This window comes from Amphibalanus amphitrite, unplaced genomic scaffold (genome assembly GCF_019059575.1).
Source record: "Amphibalanus amphitrite isolate SeventyFive unplaced genomic scaffold, NRLGWU_Aamphi_draft 001214F_arrow, whole genome shotgun sequence".
Taxonomy (NCBI): domain Eukaryota; kingdom Metazoa; phylum Arthropoda; class Thecostraca; order Balanomorpha; family Balanidae; genus Amphibalanus; species Amphibalanus amphitrite.
The window spans coordinates 182968-201002 of record NW_024882708.1 but is presented as its reverse complement, the minus strand read 5'-3'; the positions used below and the strand labels follow the sequence as shown (position 1 = coordinate 201002).

Below are 18035 nucleotides of genomic sequence, written 5' to 3'. Positions count from 1 at the left end.
ACAGGTTTGTTCATAATCTTACCTATGACGATGGGTGCCACCAGAGAGGCTATAGGCATGAAGAGGTAGACCTGAGCGACGTCGGCCAGCGTCAGGCCAAGTGAGGTCATCTGCAGGGTCAGCAGCGGCAGGATCGTGTATGAGGCTATCGACAACCGCAGTCAAAAGTGACAGTCAGCATAGCAGCGGTAAGATCGTGTTGGTACTTGGTACAAGGCTGGTACAATCGCAGCGTCAATAGTGACCGCGCGGCAGTGGCCGCATCCTGTACGTGGCTGCCGGGAATTGCAGTTTCGCACCAAGTAGTGACCGTCGACTATCAAGTGCAACAGTCAGCGTAACATCAGTAGCATCAGTTTCACAGCCGGAGTCAGTGCAACGTTAGCAGCTTAAATCACAAAACGAGAATATACACCAAACAGTTTCTGAACAGCGCTTGATTAGTTTTTTACTTTTTGTACACGCCAGTAGGTATTTAACGACTCGGGGGCGCTCAGTGCCGAAGAAGAGTTGCAGTGCCGAATAAGGCGCGGACAGCATCTACGGCATTTTCCTGAACATTTCCCAATTGAGACCATGTGCAAAACAAGGAAACTTTGCAGACTCACCACAAAAATTCCAAAAGTACACCAGCTTGATAGGTAGAAAGTTTCGGTTGATGTGGTACCATCGCCTGTCGCCGATTTCCTCTATCGTCGCTTCTTCCATCTTCTTTTTGCTGGCGTCCTCGTTCATGTTTGAAAGTATTGACAGCTGGAATTGATTGAATAAATCAGGCTTCTGCATAGCAAAAGGCGTAACAGCAGATAAGAGTTGCGTGAATGAGCTGTGCAATTTCTACATTGACACTTTAATTTCTTAAATTTGCCTTTGACATATGGTCTTAAATTTTGCCTTTGCCGATCGTTATGGTGTAGCTGGGCTCAGGTAAAATGAGATTGACAATGGACGGTCCGTACTTAATACATCTAAATTTAAGCGTTTTAAAGTAGGTTCCTGTTTATCCTTAAACTTGTTGATGGTTTGCATTCTTATTTCAGTGCAATTATATTAACCCGCGCCCCATAGGGAGGGGGGGGGGCGAAAGGTGATCCTCTCCTTTCCGTCGATATCTCCTAAAGTATTGCAGATATCGTCCATAAACATTCAGGACCCCCAAGCATCAAGTTTACACCTTCTAGTAAAATGTTCATAAACACTAAGATATGCTGGCCACAAATGACGTCATGTTCTGGATTTTTGACAGAAAAAGGTTTGCAAAAAAAAACTTTCATGCCTAAGTTTTGAACATACAGAGAATCTATAAAGCCAAAAAGGTGTAGAATAAACAGGACTTCAAAAAATGTCATCTGTCATGTGTCATGTCATGTTGTATGCATGTTGTCATTGTCATGTCAAAAATGTCAAGTTTTTCATAACTTAAAAAAAGGAACATAAATTATATAACCTTAAGTCAACCATCGACATACCATATTTCAGATCCATACCATATTTCTCTTTTTTTTAGAGGAAACTTATGGGGGAAAAGCTATTCAAAATTGATTGCGTCACATTTTTGAGCTCGATCAATAGCCGTTCTAGACTAGGTAGCGCAAAACTACGACCCCCATTGGATTCTCCGTGACAATATGTACCTATCGAATCGATACCTTTGTATGAAAAATATAAATTTGTAATTCAACCTTCTTTGAACTAACCTTGACCTCACCTTCACCAGACCGTAACCTAAACTGGCCCGATTGGTCACCCCAAATAATTTGATTTGAAATGAAACGATGGCCATTAAACACGCATCACACAGCCCCAATGGGAATCATGCTGTGACCCTTAGTGATCTGACCGCTGTGACTTGACCTGGTATCCAAGTACCTACCTCATTTGTAAAATATGTACTAGCCAAACATTACTCTGTCAAAGATTTTCGATTGCATGCCTTTTACTCGATGTTATAAGTAACATACCTATTTCTTATAGAGGGCCTGTAAACAGTCTGAAATGCGGCCTTTGACCTGACTTAACGTCATCGGTTGCACCTCGGTCAATGAAATTTGGTCATAGCGTAATTCCCTGGTGGGGCTATTGAACGCCGTTTGAGTTTTAAAATTTGTTGGAAACTTCCCGAGATCTCAGGAGGGAAGAAACGCCCCCCCCCCCCCGCCCCCTTCAGATGGCAGGATCCGGCAATAGCCCTACGGAGCGCAGGTTAAAACACGATGTTCCCAAATAGCAATAACCCGCTTCCAACAACTTTTTGCACCATTTTTCAGTCCTTGTTGCACATGAATTGGAACCTCGTGCTGAAAGAAAATGTGCATCACTATCCTCTAATTCAATGGCACCATACTATGCCTGCATTGCCAGATGTGGTATGGATTCGGAATACAAGAATCACACAGGTGGACTTATACGGTTCCAAAAAAGGAAGCTGTTTACTGTTTACGCACATTGTTTTAACTGTATGTTCTATATATGATTGTTAACCTTCCAGGCGGTGGGGGGGGGCATTTTTTTGCCCCCCCCCCTTAGGTTTTTCGATATATCTCGAGAACCGCTGCGCCAATCGTCACCAAACTTTCAGTACCCTCCCGAGAGCAGCTAGCGCACATGGTGACCAAAATTTTTCCAAAGGCTATGATAGGTTGGTCGCTAATGACGTCAGAGTGACGTCATTTTTGCCATTTTCGACCCAAAAAAAGGTTCCGCAGGAAGAGCTGTCAGGCCTACAGCTTTAGAGATACAGAAAAATGTTTCAGACATAAAAGGTGTGGAATTAAAAGGGCTACAAAACTGCTATTTCGGTTTTTCGAATTCTTTGGATTTTGACCCCCAAAAAACAAAAAAATAGATTTTTTGAATATAATAGGCAAAAAATCCAAGAAGTTTTTTGAATTTCGAAACAAAACGGAATACATGTGATAGCCCCTACCGCCTACTATCTACATACCAAATTTGAGATCGATACCTCTTTTTTTTGCCAAGTTATAGCGAAAAAACTGTTCAAAATTGATGACGTCAAATTTTCAAACTCAATTTTTAGCAATTCTAGACCTCGTAGCGCAAAACAAAGACCATCATTAGACTCCCCGTGACAAGTTGCATGGAATCGATACCCATTTTATGCAAAAATATTAACTTTGAAATTTGACCTTTTTTGACCTGACCTTGACCTGACCTCCACCAGAAAGTGACCTAAACCGTACCTGATGGTCTTATAACCAACACCATTGAGTTGGAAATGAAAAACTGGCCATAAAACATGCATCGCATAACCTTAGTAAAGTTGGGCTCATGTGGTGACCCTTGGTGACCTGACCTGTGACCTGACCTGGTATGACCAGTGACCTCTAATAGCAACATATGTACTAGACAACTGACGCCTTATCGCTGATTTTCGACAATATGCGTTTTACTCGGTGTTATAGCGCTTTCCCTAGAAGCCCCGTGAACGGTGAAACATTTTATCTTTGACCTGACCTGTGACGTCATCGGTGACCCCGAGGTCAATGAAATTTGGTTTCCTTCGACAAATTTGACAGGGCTATCGAACGCCGTTTGAATTTTCCGGATCCGTCCAGTAGTTTCGGAGATACGGGGGGGGGCAAAAAAGTGCCCCCCCCCCCCACCGCGCGGAAGGTGGCTGGTAGGCCCACCGCCTGCCGGGTTAATGATCAGTCAGAATTTTATCCGCGGCTCGTCAGCAATTAATTATCATCAGTGATGAGGGCAAATAGCAGGGTGAAATTCGCCCGCAACGTGAGTACCTTAAAGGTAGTGTGCCAGCTTTCCTGGACCGTATGGAGTTAATGGCCCAGATAAGGAGAACCGGATTTTTAGAACTTATCCATACCTTCAAAACTCATGGAAACGTCTTAAATTCTTCAAATTTTGAGTACCCCAGTGCGAAATTCGCCCCGACGGGTTGTCGGTCGTACCCCAACCACATTTCACAACACTATGAACGATAAATGCACACACTGAAATCGCTTTTACCGATATGCTCATCCAATCAAGTTTCGATAAACCCGCTCATCATCATCTCCTGCGGTTTCGAACACGCCTGTTAGGTGGTGCGGTAGACCGCGCCCAAAGCCAGGGCCCCGGCAACGTGAGGTAGCCGAGTCGGGGCAGCGTGCGCTGACCCAAGCCGGGGCCGCGCGTCCTCCCGGTGTCATGTGATAGCCCGGGGCTGCCCGCGGGGATGCGGTAGACAGCGCCCAAAGCTGCGGCCCAAAGGCCCGAAGCCCCGGCTTGGGTCAGCGCACGCTGCCCCGACTCGGCTACCTCACGTTAGCGGGGCTGACCGGGGCCCTGGCTTTGGGCGCGGCTTCTGCTCATACTTCGTGGTGCGGTGGTGGTGCGTCGGGCCGCGCGCTCTGACTTCGGCCAAGAAAAATGCGTCAGCTGATCATTGTCATTTCTGCCACTTTCATGTGGTGAGATGGGGTCATAACTTAAGAGACGGCTGTTTCATATCAATTATTTTACATAAAATAATATTTCAAACCATAAATTAATGTTCGACAGCCAAATTAAAGAAACAATACCACTTACAGGCTTACAGTTTAAATTCGACATTGTGTTGTCTACGATTAGACAGCTGATAACTCATTCCCGTACGTCGTAACTCTATAATGACCTTTGCTTATTGTCACATGTGCGCCGCATTCGTGATTGTTGCCGACGCCTGTTTGCAGGTCAGCCCACTACAGTTGTTATGCATATCGAAAAACCGATAAACTTTTAGGCGAAAAAAACACTATTTTAGGCCCATTTTTGATTTTTTTTTGCGACATTAGGTAAAAACAGAAGCATCTTTTCCTAGGAAAAATAAAATGGGAAATCATTCGAAGGTGGCACACTACCTTTAAAATCGCATTCTTGCATCCAAATCAGCTTACATTTCTGAAAACAATGTTTTTTTCAGTACGCAGCAGCGTATATAGGAAAGAGAAATCCATGAGAAGACAGTGGGGCTACTTTTTTAGGTTGAGGTAGCCTAGTATATAGCCTTTTATACCTATAGCCTAGTATAAATACCTACAATATATTACTACAAAGCCATCCAAAAATGAACTGTCCTTAGCTTATGCTACCTATTGAAAAAAAAAAATGATTCTATTAATTGATATCAGTGTGCTCGCCCATTGCCCAGTGAGTGGTTAGAATCCACAAAAGTGCATACGCCGTAAACATGGCAAGGTAAGGCTTCCCGAGCTGTTAGCCATACGCATCAAGAGCTATGCATGCCTCCCGTGGAACACAGGCCGGGTGATCATTGCTGAAGGACATGACGTAGGGCATGTTCACCACGGCGCATCAGCGTAATTCTTCAAAGCGATGAATGGTAGACAGTGGCTTAGCCTTTTATGTGAAAACAAACAGATTAGGCTTATACGTTTATAATCCATTGCAAAGCTGCCTCTCGGGGACCAGGTGAATTTCAGATCTTGTCAGAAGACTCGCAGATGCTGTTATCTCAGGTGGCAGGCTCGAGACTGCTGCTCATGTCTCATGTTATCTCATGGCCCGCCGGCGGGCTGCGCTACGCCAGGGAGACGAGACGGCGTACCGCGAACTGAACCGCCAGGCGCGTGCGGCGATCCAGCGCGACTCGAGGGAGGACGTCAGACGCCGGATCTCTGAGGCGGGACGATCGGCCATGTTCCGTTGCGTGCGGGGCATTATAAGCGGAAAGTCCGCCGGCCACAAACTACCGGATGTGGCCCCTGACGCCTTGAATGCGTTTTTTACGGAGATCGGTGTAAAAACGGCCCAATCTGTTACCGTCGCGCGTCCCCCCGATTTCCGTGAGCTGCCTGTTCGACTCCCCCGTGTCTCCACCGCTCAGTTCCGTGTGAGACCTGTTACTATGGGAGAGCTGCGTGCTACAGTACTGTGTATGAGCGGCAGCGGGGCGTGTGATGCAGACGGGATTACGATGAAGTTTTTGAAATCCTGCTTTGACTCGATAGCACATGTGATCCTTTGTGTAATTAACACTAGTTTGGTCACCAGTACAGTACCTACGCCGTTGAAGCTCTCCGTGATACAGCCCATTTACAAGTCAGTCGGTACTCTCACCGACCCATCTAGTTTTCGCCCCATATCGCTTGTGCCCTGTCTCTCAAAGATCATAGAACGGCTAGTTCACGAACAGTTGTACTCTTTCTTCGTCAACAACTGCCTTCTTGCTTCCGCCCAACATGGCTTTCGCCGAAACTATTCAACCGAAACGGCACTTATTCAAATTACCGATCGCATCCATCAGGCCATGGATCAGGGTCATATCTGTCTTCTTGTCTTGTTAGACCTGAGTAAATGCTTTGATGTTGTGAATCACGCCAAACTGCTTCAAAAACTTGAACTTTATGGAGTGAACACTGAGTGGTTCCAAAGTTATCTTTCGGATCATTTTCAATACGTTCGGATGAGCTCGCCACAGAACGGACAGGTGACCTCCAAACCGATGAGAAATCCGATTGGGGTGTACCAAGGTACCTCGCTCGGACCTTTGTTGTACACCGTGTACTCGAACGACATCAGTTTGTACGTAGAGAGCGAGGTGACCATCGTTCAATACGCTGATGATACTCAGCTCCTCGTTACAGGCAGAAAAAGTGACATCGCATCACTGGTTCATCGCATGGAGTGTGCACTAAACACCCTGCATCGCTGGTTCATGCAAAATTCATTGAAACTGAACTCCAGCAAGACGCAGCTTATAGTTTTGGGTACGCGCCAAATGTTACGAGGTGTTCCGCCTGTTACCCTTACCGTGAGCGGCAGTACCATCCACGAGAGTGATCGCGTCAAAAACTTAGGCGTGGTGATGGACCGCACGCTGTCTTACGAGTGTCATATAGATCAGCTTGTCGGACGATGCACTGGTCTTCTTATAGGTCTTAGTCATGCCAGATATAGACTACCGAAAGAGACTCTCATCACTATTGTCAACGCATTGGTTTTGTCAACCGTGAGATATTGTATCAGTGTCTAGGTACTGCGGTCGCCAAAAACATGTATCGTGTTCAAAAGGTGATTAACTTCGGTGCACGAGTTATCACGGGGCGGCGCAAGCATGACCGCGTGAGCGACGCACTCAGAACTCTCACCTGGCTCCCGGCTCGTGAACTGGTGACCTACCACACTCTGTGCCTACTCAAGCGCATGTTGGTGACCGGCGCTCCTCAGGATATCGCCGAGCAGCTCTCCACAGTAGGAGAGGGGAGAGAGCGCAACACACGGCAGGACGCAGACCTCGTTCTTCCGCGGATAAGATCCGAGTCCGGCCGAAGGAGATTTTTGTACCGTGCTGTGTCGGCTTTCAATGCCCTGCCTCTCGCTGTCAGGGAGCAACCACCGGGCGCTTTTAAAAGGAATGTGAAACGGCGTCTGGGCCAATTTTAGAAAGTATGCGTGCTTGTGGGCTATGTATGTTTCTCTGTGTGCTTGATTGCGTCACCATCCCCTCGTATTTACTTTTTTCACCTCTTATGACTCGAACTCAAGAATAGCCATGTTGTATGGATGAGTTTTTAAGTGTTCAATAAACAATAATAAACAATAAACATGCTGCCCGCAGCACAGTCACGGAAGATCCATAAGAGCGGAGTTTCAGCATTCAGCAGCGGCTGAACTCGTTGGTAATGTCAATGGTCAATCATAGGTCAGACAGACAAGTATCATCGCTGCATGGCGCTGGCAAGTGCCCGTGCCTTGTAATATAAAGGCCTCCAGCACTATTGAAGATCTTCGTCGCTGGATAGGATAGGAGGCGAACCGTAGCATCCATCTCGTAGGAGCTCGCCGCAGGCAGCTGTTCTACAGGTGATCTGGCATGAGAGCAGTTCCCAGAACTCCCGAACTATGTATAGCAGACGCCGTTCATCAGCCGGTAACCCTATATGCCAGCTGTCTGCCGAGCAATGCCATTCATGGGAAAAACATCTCTCCGTGGCGTATGTGTTACAGATAGATCACTCATCAGGGAAAATGGTATGTTGATGAGCAAAGCCCACTTTATGAAAATGAAGAAGTTCACAGAGCTGAGTCTACGCCTGTTGTGCACATTGAAGAGTGAACGCAGAACTGTCCTCGTGCATGTTCATAGGGCGCGGCTCGGCTGTGAGCCCCTGACATTGCAAAGCCTAAGAGCTCAATAAAAACTCGGACTAAAAATAGATACTCAATAACTATAAACATTAACATAATCACCAACACTTAACATGATAAACATTAATTAACATGAGATGAACATTAATCATTGCATCCCGTATATTTCTAAATTTTCTGCGCCTTATAATGCATCCGATAGAAGTCATTACGTTTCATAAGTGACTTTTCACAAGATGTTCATTTATTGGTCTGGGACTCTACAGCGTCAGTTAATTACGACTTTGTCATTTGCACCGCAGCTAAGTGATTCGTAACGATGCGTCTGACACGTGTAAATACGCGATGATGAGGTGCAGCCGGATGTCGATCAACCAAGTGGCAGCAGGATTGTTTACTGTAAGTCCGCACGTCGCCCGCTGAACAGGCCCGTTCCCGCGCTACCTAGACGGCTGACGGTGAAGACGACAATGACAGATGACTCACAGTTATATAATTCGCTTGTTGGTGCAGCTGACAACGTATTGCAGGAGTTATATAAGCTTACCTTGCATGCAAAGCTTATGACGCCGATAACCTGCATGACGTATATGGAAGCCTGCAGCAGAATAGAACATCCTCCAGTCCATTATTTTGGAATAGCCGATCAAATTGAAGGGCCGTACCTATGGCAAATTGTTAAAAAGAAGCTGATTCACACGAATATACTTTAACTATTTTATATTGGTGGTGTTTAAGCTAATAATTATAGCATGCACTGATGCTTCCAGTGTCCATTTTTTCAGGGCATATCTTGGCATTCTTTGAAATGTATTTGTTGCGAATGGAAAACCGTATCCATGTGCAAAAATCGACAACAGATGTTAATCGAATCGGGAATATTTAACATAGAAAATAATGCACTGTAAATACCTGTGAGGTATCGGTGGAACAAATTAATTGTCTACAGTTCCTCAGCATCAGTTGATTGCACCTATGTGTTGATTCGCTGTAGCTACCTATTGCTTTTAACTGTCTGTATTTCCTAATACAATGCCATTTCTTAGCGCTGATAGGTCAATGGCATATTTATTATCTGTAGAAAACTGACCAATAGTCATGGTGACCATGCTCTTTTGATTAACCGAGTATGGAAAATGAGCAAAATCCTTAAGACTCACTTCATTCGATCCAAGCATTGCGCATTCTAACGTACTGAACGAATGTATGTCAGCTAACGGGTATCTTGACAGGTGCCTTTTACGGCACTCGGATAGCGTTCTGATTGTCAGTCGGGAGTGTAACCTTACAAAGAACATGTCACGCAATAGGATACAGTCTTGGGTTCCGAAACATTCATTGATTGCTAAAAGCTTTAAATTGTTCTCTAATCTCTTTTTGTTCGGAAAAAAAGGTTTTAAGTTACTTGTTGAAGCATTCTAAGCCAAGAAGGCAACATGTCATCGTTTGCATTTCAGCAGTAACAGATGGTAATCTTTAGAATTAAGGTATTGCGTTAGGGGAAGAAATAAGAAAATTTTCTTCACAACCTGCAAACAAATGGTGCACTGCTTGCAACTGATGCACAATGCAGCAACGTCGATACATACTCACAAACTGACCAACGGATTAACTCCCAAAGAGGCGAAAGCCGCGGACCATCCCGTATTGCTGACATGCCGCAGACTGCAATGGGGAAAATCCGTGCACCTGCTAAGAACACGCTGCACGATGCACATTCAACATTTGCTGAGCGCGACCTGTGCTGGGCCCCCAAACACGGTCACTAAGGCGCGGCCTTGGGCCGCGGGACATGAGACAGCAAAAAACTCTCTGGATTCTGAGCCTTAGGGGAGGTTGCATGGCAACAATCATCAAAACGACCAGAAACAATACCAGTTAAAACACCCCAGGATGCATGGCTAACATCAATTCATATCTATCCAGGCATTGCATGGTAAGTGTGCTTCTCTGCACAGGTATGGTAAACAGAGCGAGGCAGTCATGGAAAAAAAATTATAACTGGTTTATCTGGTTGTGGACTTAAAGATACACATCCAAATACTACTTCAGTTATCATTCATACAACGTGCTATAAGTCGGTCACATTCTACCTATGCGTCATCTCATGTGACCGCCCTCCGCGTCTATGGCCTCAAGACGGGCCCGAAAGCATACTGTTTGTCCATTTATCATCCATTACCTTCGTTCCTTACGCCAAAGAGCATATTTACTGATGATGAGACGTTCATTAGCCTTCTATAAAAAAAAACTCTATGCATAGAAATTCATTGGACTTAAATGGGCGGAATTGGAGGGCCAGAAGTCGGTCCATCTCAGCTGCAGAGGTGCCCCGCACAACATTATTTCGTCCTTAATGCGGTTTCAGCAAGGACAGAGTCCTCTCCTGAGACCTCATAAAGGCTTTTTTATGTAGATTGGAAGAAATAATTTCGAGTCTCATGAAATGCGAAAAATATTGAGCGTATGTTGAATTTACCATTAGCGAATAGCCATTTAGTGTAAGGCTTTGACCAAGGTTTTAGTAAAGGGTTAAAAAACATTTAATTGCGCTGAAAGTCTAGAGGCTGAAACATACTCCGCAATCAGGAACACGTCTGCAAAAGCCTATTCAAATGCGTTAAACCGCGGTTGCATCAACCGTACACACCTTCCTCCTTACGTCCGTGAGGTCATCTCAGGTCATAAAAGGTCTCCAGCAGTCTTTGGACAATAACTTCATCAGACGATTGTCTGGCGATCGACTGATACACAACAGCCGTTTTCACGACGGGCTATCCGGCGAATGCACCTGATTTGACCAAATCTGCACACAATTTCTTTTGCAGCAAATATCTTCATTTTATGTTTATTTCAGTGTTTTAATGCTCTCTGATAATATGACAAAGCAGGCATATAAGCAACTAGTGCAACCCTAGCTGATAGCTGCTAAGAGACACACTGAATCTGATTTGACCAAATCTGCACCTGATCTGTACCAGATGTGCACCAAATGTGTACCAGATGGCCGTCGTGAAAACGGCTAATATGACCTTTTCCGTGTAGGTCATGACTTTGACCTTATGTCAACTTTTCCATTTGAACTTTTTATGTCAAATTACAGCTCATTACGATGCGTCTCGACCATCGGAACACGATGCTGGTTAGCGCAATGTCATGCTCTTCTTGAGTCAAAAGTTATTATAGGAAAATCGTAAAAACGGCTATTTTAAGTTTTTGTCCTCCTAAGAACTAAACCGCTGACGTTAGATCAGAACTGAAAGAGCATAACAGAGCTATCGAATTCGCTTTTCTGCATCGCTGTAGCTCTATTGGCTTCCGATTTATGCGCCGATTAGTCAAAAAATGTTGAAATGGGTAAAATTTGACCTGTGAAGACCTCTGGTGACCTGACCATTGGCCTGACCTAAACATGACCGAAGTACCTACTTTCTTCGCCGAAGTACATACTTTCGACGCGGTTAGCGCCGAGCACCGGTCCGGCGCTGGTTATGGCACTTTTTCGATGTTGGGAGTGTCCAAACCGGTAATAGCAAGCCAGACTCCGAATTCACTATCTCAACTCAATTCTGAATACTGATGTAAAAGTGGGATTGTCATTTTAACTCCGATTTTGTAGAAAAATTGTAATATTCTACTTTTAATGACGGACAACGCTTTCCATGGATTTCTTTCATGGATTTTCCATGGATTCCTATTTCGCACAAGTTGGCGATCTGGCTAGCAATGTCAGGGCCGTTGAGGATGGGGTTTTGCATTCGTGTAACCCTTCCAGCTTCAGTAAATTGTAGACTAGAAAGACGTTCAATGTGGATAGTGTAGCACGGTATAAATGGCTGCGTCGGTCACTGATCATGGTCTAGGAAGCTGGGACGCGGAGGATGCCACCGGACCGCATCGTCATGATGCGAGACAATGAGTGGGATCTAAGAACGTGCTATTTTTGTGCGTTATAGGTACTAACCAAATCTTGGTAAAACGTTTGATCCGAGGGGTTTAATCCAGTGACCAGTTGAATGAATAATAAAATATTGCTAGGCATAAGAAGCCAGGAGAGGTACAGAAAGACCATTCCTTATTTGAAGGGAAAGAACCTGCATGGCCCAGTAGCGGCGGAACACCCTCAATTAAGGGGGGGGGGGGCACTGATGACTTTTGGCCCCATTCTTTCCACGCAACGCCCATAGGGCTAATGTTAAAATGCGAAAATCAAAGGGGGCACGGTGCCCAGGTGCCCTCCCCGTTCCGCCGCCTATGGGAAATGCGATTTAAATCGACAGGATTGTATGTATAATTCAAATTATGTTTTTTTCGCAAGTCAAAACAAGCTGAATAACATATATTTCATCCATAGGTATATACTACGTCTTATTGCGCCGAGAGTAGCGCAAGCGTCTGAAAACAACGATTGTCGCTGTAGGCGGCAACCTTGGGAGTTAACCCACTCGAGGCTGCACTTCCGGACCTCACGCCTGCCGACCAGTCATTGCTGTTCAGGGACACTCGGTAGCCTTTTCTCGCGTGAATCAGTTGTATTTATACTGCCGTGCACCTGTACAATGAACAGTGTAAACGGCTTCACCGCGATTTTCTCAATTTCTCATCGATCACTACTGTCGCCTTCGTTCCTTTTGGATGGCTACCTATTTGTTTTGAAGCCTATTTCGCATCCCGAATTTGGTTGTGAATGCGATTCAAGAATGTATTGCATTTAGCCGCTTCCAACTGTTTTCTTGCATTGTTGTTCATGTCCGACCACTGGCAGCCCGAAATCGAGGGCAAGTGGGAGGGGCGTGAGACAGTGACATATGTTAACGGCAAAACGTCGGTCGTTCATTACAGTGTACTTTCCGTGTCATAGGTTTGATATTAAAAAAAAGAACAGGTCTAATATAAAGCTCACGTCCCACGCCCAATGCCCAATTGCCTCCCCCCCCCCTCGGCCCTCCTACCAGCGTTCAGGCGAAATCACAATCACAGCTAACACTGTTCCTGCAACGAAAGCTTCTTCAAGCATTGAGCAGTTGAGCACGTCGTGGTGTTCGTTTCAGTAACTGAGCTGTGGGTACTCACATTGCTTCTCTGACGACAATCAACTCCGCAGATTCAGTCGATGACTGTTGGCTGATTCTCCTCCGTTCAGCACGTCGTCCACGGCGAAAACGTGTCGGCTGCGCCAAGACAGAGGTCCATGCGCTGCGGAGTGCCTGAGCGGTCTGCAGCTCCCTGCCGCGGCGCTGCGACGGTGCCACTGGCGGGCGACTGCCGCCGCGACCGCCGCGCCGGCCGCGCGCCGCGAGGCCACAACGAGCTGCTATTGCCCGCAACCGGTCGTGAAAGATGATCCAGATAGCACGCTCTAATCGCCAGTGAGGCTGCCGTACACACCCGTCAGCGCTATGTATGTGCATTGTGCAGCGAGTGAGTTTTTTTTTTTTTTTTGCCGGGAATAACAGCGACTTTGTTACTTATTGAATTACGGTTTCACTAATCACAGCCAATTCCAAAGTTCTATGAACAAACTGGCTTGAAGCAATGTCTCCTCTCATTTTTTTCATGTAAATCAATGACCTTTTTAGGTACCTTACTTAACCCAGGGAGCCTATAAAAGGAAAACCTCACAAAGGAGTTTCCATTGGGCGGGGGGGGGGGGGCAGAGGCGTACGGAGCTAAAACTTGGTCCAATTGGGTACCCCAATTCCCATATCCTGTTTTTCCGTTGGATTAAGGCCACCTATTTTTTTTTTTTTTTTGTCACAGCCCAACGATGAACGTTTTCTCTTTAAAGGGACCCTCCCACCTTCAAAAAAGTTTATGAATTGGCATGAAAGTGATGTCGCTCGGTTATGAAAGAGCGAAAACGAATATCTACCAAATTTCACCGAAAAATATTCACCGGTTTTCAAGATATTAGACTTTTACTTTTGTTTACTTTTTGGGATCTCCACTGTTCCTTGCGACTTTATTTGGAAGCAATAGTTTGGCAGCTGAAAGTGCGGCACTTGTTGCGCGCAAAGCAGCGAGTTCAGTGACAGCAGCATATATCACCGTGTGCTACAAAACGTTTTAGTCAAACATTTAAAAATCGTTAGATATCTGCGCTGACGTCACACATTCAAAGGGGTATTCCTATGCATTAGCCCCTCTGAATCAAAATGCTGCAATTTTGAAATTCAATATTTCCGAGTTAAGGCATTTCTCGATGTTGTGAGTGCCGAAACCGGTAATTGTAGCCAGGGACCCCATTTTGGCTATCTCAACTCAAATCTAATGTTAAGGTGAGAGGGTCCCTTTAACCCGCGCACCGACGGGGGGCGGATATCCGCCCCCCCCCCCCCTTGAGGTTTTTCGTAGATAGCGGGAAAACCGCGGCGCTATGCGCCGCGAAATTTAGTACGACTATTCTCTCATCAATTTTACACATGGTGTGCAAGTTTGAACTAGTGTTCGCCATGGGCCGGGCCAGCCCAATGGGCCATGGGTTGGGCTGGGCTACGGGTTGGGCTGGGCCCTAAAATATAAAGGATCGATGGGCTGTGGATGGGCTGGGCCAAGAACTGTATAGTGGACTCAGGGGTTCGCGACTGAGACAATAACTATAACTACATAGCTTAACTGTGCAAGACTAAAAAATGAGTTAATAAGGCACGCATGAATGTGCATTGTGCATGTTGCTCGCAAAAGATTGTTGCTTCACTACCTTTGGGTACCTGTGTGGTGTTAATAATTTTTAATCCATTCATTTTTGACGGGCTGGGCCGGGCTGGGCTTAAACGCTTTTACCATGAATGGGCTCGGGCTGGGCCGGGCTGTGAACCCATGGGCCTGGGCTGGGCTGGACTGGGATTTTGCGGCCCGTGGCGAACACTGGTTTGAACCTCCTAACTTTCAAGGTCAGGTCACCAGCTCACTTTGAATGACCCAACCTCAAGTCACTTTTTTGCAACTTTGTCACCGTGCCAGAGCTACAGTAGATGTCGGAAGCCTTTGAAAGTCGCAGGATGTTATAAGGTCATTAGTAACTACAATTTGTATATCTCGGAATTTTGATATCGATGACCTAAGGTCAGGTCAATTTCTTGACCTCCCGATTATACGTCAATAGGGGAAAAATCAACTCCCTGTTTTTACCACCAAAAACGGGTCGGAATGGCCCCATAAACATACACATGACTTCATATACGATCAACCTTTACTATCTTGAGGTCTGTTTTGCTGTTGGGCAGCTGTAAGGTCATGTGACGTCATCAAAGGTTACCAAAGGTTTTTTGCCAATAACTCTGTACAGGAACAAGATACATCCGCTCGGATGATCTCATTGTGTTCAGCTCGTCAAGGTGCATCGAATGATATACATGTTGACCTCGAGGTCACGTGACCTGAGGTCAACCTTTGACCTTGACCTTTCGAGGTCAACATATATATATCATTCGATGCGGATTGATGAAAGGATCACGATGATGCCCTTAGTTTGTTCCTATCTTGACTAATTCGAAAGTTATTCGAGAAAAACTCTCCATATCTAGCGCCGCCATTTTGACTTTTTTGACCCCTGTGACGTCATCTTTGACCTGACCTGAAAATGACCTTTGTAAAAATTATAGACCTTGTCCGTGCGTATCCCATGCCGTTTACCGCTTGTCGCTATCTTGCTTCGTTCTCGAGATCTCAGGGGGGCGGTCATCCGCCCCATCCCCCCCCCCCCGTCGGTACGAAGTTGGCGCAGACCCCCGTCGGTGCGCGGTCTTTTATGTTAGGTTGTAGCCCCCTCACATTGACACACCGCATAGAAAAAAAATCGAACTTCCAGTTTAATGCTATTTGGCTCAAAATTTTGCGTAGAGTCTGAATTCCCTTTTACCACTTGGGGTAGGACGGGTCAGGTTATAAGTAAGGCCAACCAGTAGGTGTTTCGTGATTCTGACACCCACCATAATGCATCACTGCATGGGACTACCATAATTTCAGATGTTACCACGTTTGTAAGACACAGAAAGGTCTGGAAACGCATATGTAGGAAGATAATGTGCGCTGACCTACGCCAAATCACTATTCTGGCCCATGACATGGTCTCGAGAAACATGCCACAGGTCAAGACAAGAGTCATCAAGGTCAGAGTCATGAAATTTTCAGGAAATATGTAAAATTGATTACCTCGAGGATACTAACAGTTTCACCACGATCGGCTATTTTGTACGCGAGTTTTTTTTTTGCGAAAAACCAAGGGGTCGTTACATACATCCGACGCCCTGTAATAAGTGCGCGGGTTAATCCCTCCCAAGAGCTGGAAGCAATCATCCCTCATCCTATAGTTCAGCCTGTGATGATCATATTTGACCGAAAAAGTTTCATCTAAAAAAAAAAATGAGCACACCCGAAAGAATAATTTCACTTCTTCGCGTTGAGCATTTGATTGATTAAGAGGACGACCCACCGGGACGCCTCCTTCTCAGAGGCGTCCACTTGTCCGCCTTTGGGAGTCAGTCTATGTTCGATTCTGGCATCCATACGCTCGTCTTAGGCAGGTCTGAAATGTTCTCGGTAGACCGAAGGTTCGAAAGGACCCAAACCCAACTAATAGCCGATAGGTAGGTAGGTACTAAGAAAACTAAAATTAGCCATAATAAAGATGGATGGTCATGAAAAATGTGCATTCAGGATTACTTGTTTGGTTAGCAAGAAGTGAAAGTTTATCACTTTTCTATATGATTAGCTTAACTGCCTGCCCCCCCCCCCCCAGTGACGGGATTTCACCTCCATTGGGTGACAGGGGGAGCAGAGGCATAACTGCAGGGGCCGCCCCCTCCCCCCTTAACATGCTCGAGGATGTCTTGTTTCAAGTGTGACTTAACCCTCGCCCGCACATGGGAGGGGGTTGCCCCTCCCCCCCCCCAGGTAGTCTTCCTGCTCTGCACTCAACATTTTTGTATATAGCTGCTCCTCTATCCTTTCTTGATGTCCACTGAAAATTTCAAGTTTCTGTGGTTTTTGGTTTCGGAGATATGACCTTGTTTTTGCAGGTCATGTCATGACTCAAATGGCCAATTCTCAACATCTTGCGTAGGCTATGGGCCTTGTGAGCTTTTGACACCTTGATTTCGGCCTTTTTTGCCAGTCTTACCTTCTACCTATCATGGAACATGTTGTTCGACGATGTACAGATGTCAAGGTCAAGGTCAAGGTCAACCTAGGTCATCTAAGATAATTGCGTTTTAGGCAAGCGGAATTTACTTTTTGTGAAGTTTTTATGACTCCATTTTTGGTAAAAGCTTCTCAGATCATGATCTCATGTAATATGGACACATAAACAATCGGTGCACACATCAGTATACACACAGACACACACAGACATACAAACACATATAATTGACCTTGACCTAACTTGATCTGAAATGACCTCAGCAGCAAAAACCTGGTCGGGTAGTGTGACAAAGAGGTTCTAGCTGGCTTGGCACCAGAAAACGGCATCGTCATCGGTAGGTATATGATAAGCAGCGCACTTGATATCCAACGGTGACCCAAAACAGCAACATTTTTTTAGTTTGACCTGACCTGGAAGGTCAATGACTGACCTGAGAACGTAAAACTGGGTATCATTGGATTTGTCTCTTCCCAAAGAATCTTTTTGGTCTTTACCGCTAAGCTCTATCTCCAACAGGAACGAAATGGCGCGGGGGTGGCAACCCCCCCCCCCCCCCATGTGCGTTCTAGGATGGGAAAATGGCATGTGCGGGCGAGGGTTAAGTTTCATGCTTCTCTGAAATAGATGTCTCTATACTTAAAGTCTCAAAACTTTTCATGGAGAGCACCTTGCGGCCTTGGCACCTTGTACTGTACACGTATGTACTTATGAACTGCAAATCGACAGTGGAGCTAAAGTGGATGGTTTTAATTTCATAGTGACGCATCAGCAAAGAAAGGTA

The 18035-nt window shown here is 45.7% G+C and overlaps 1 long non-coding RNA gene across 1 annotated transcript; it reads right to left on the bottom strand.

Annotated features, from left to right (window-relative positions):
- Positions 1-27: 27 nt before the first annotated feature.
- Positions 28-13391, bottom strand: LOC122371186. Its single transcript, XR_006254686.1, has 3 exons — positions 13186-13391; positions 609-753; positions 28-145 (listed from the first exon to the last, which is right to left on the bottom strand). It is a non-coding gene; the product is annotated as an uncharacterized LOC122371186 (long non-coding RNA).
- Between the last annotated feature and the right edge of the window lie 4644 nt (positions 13392-18035).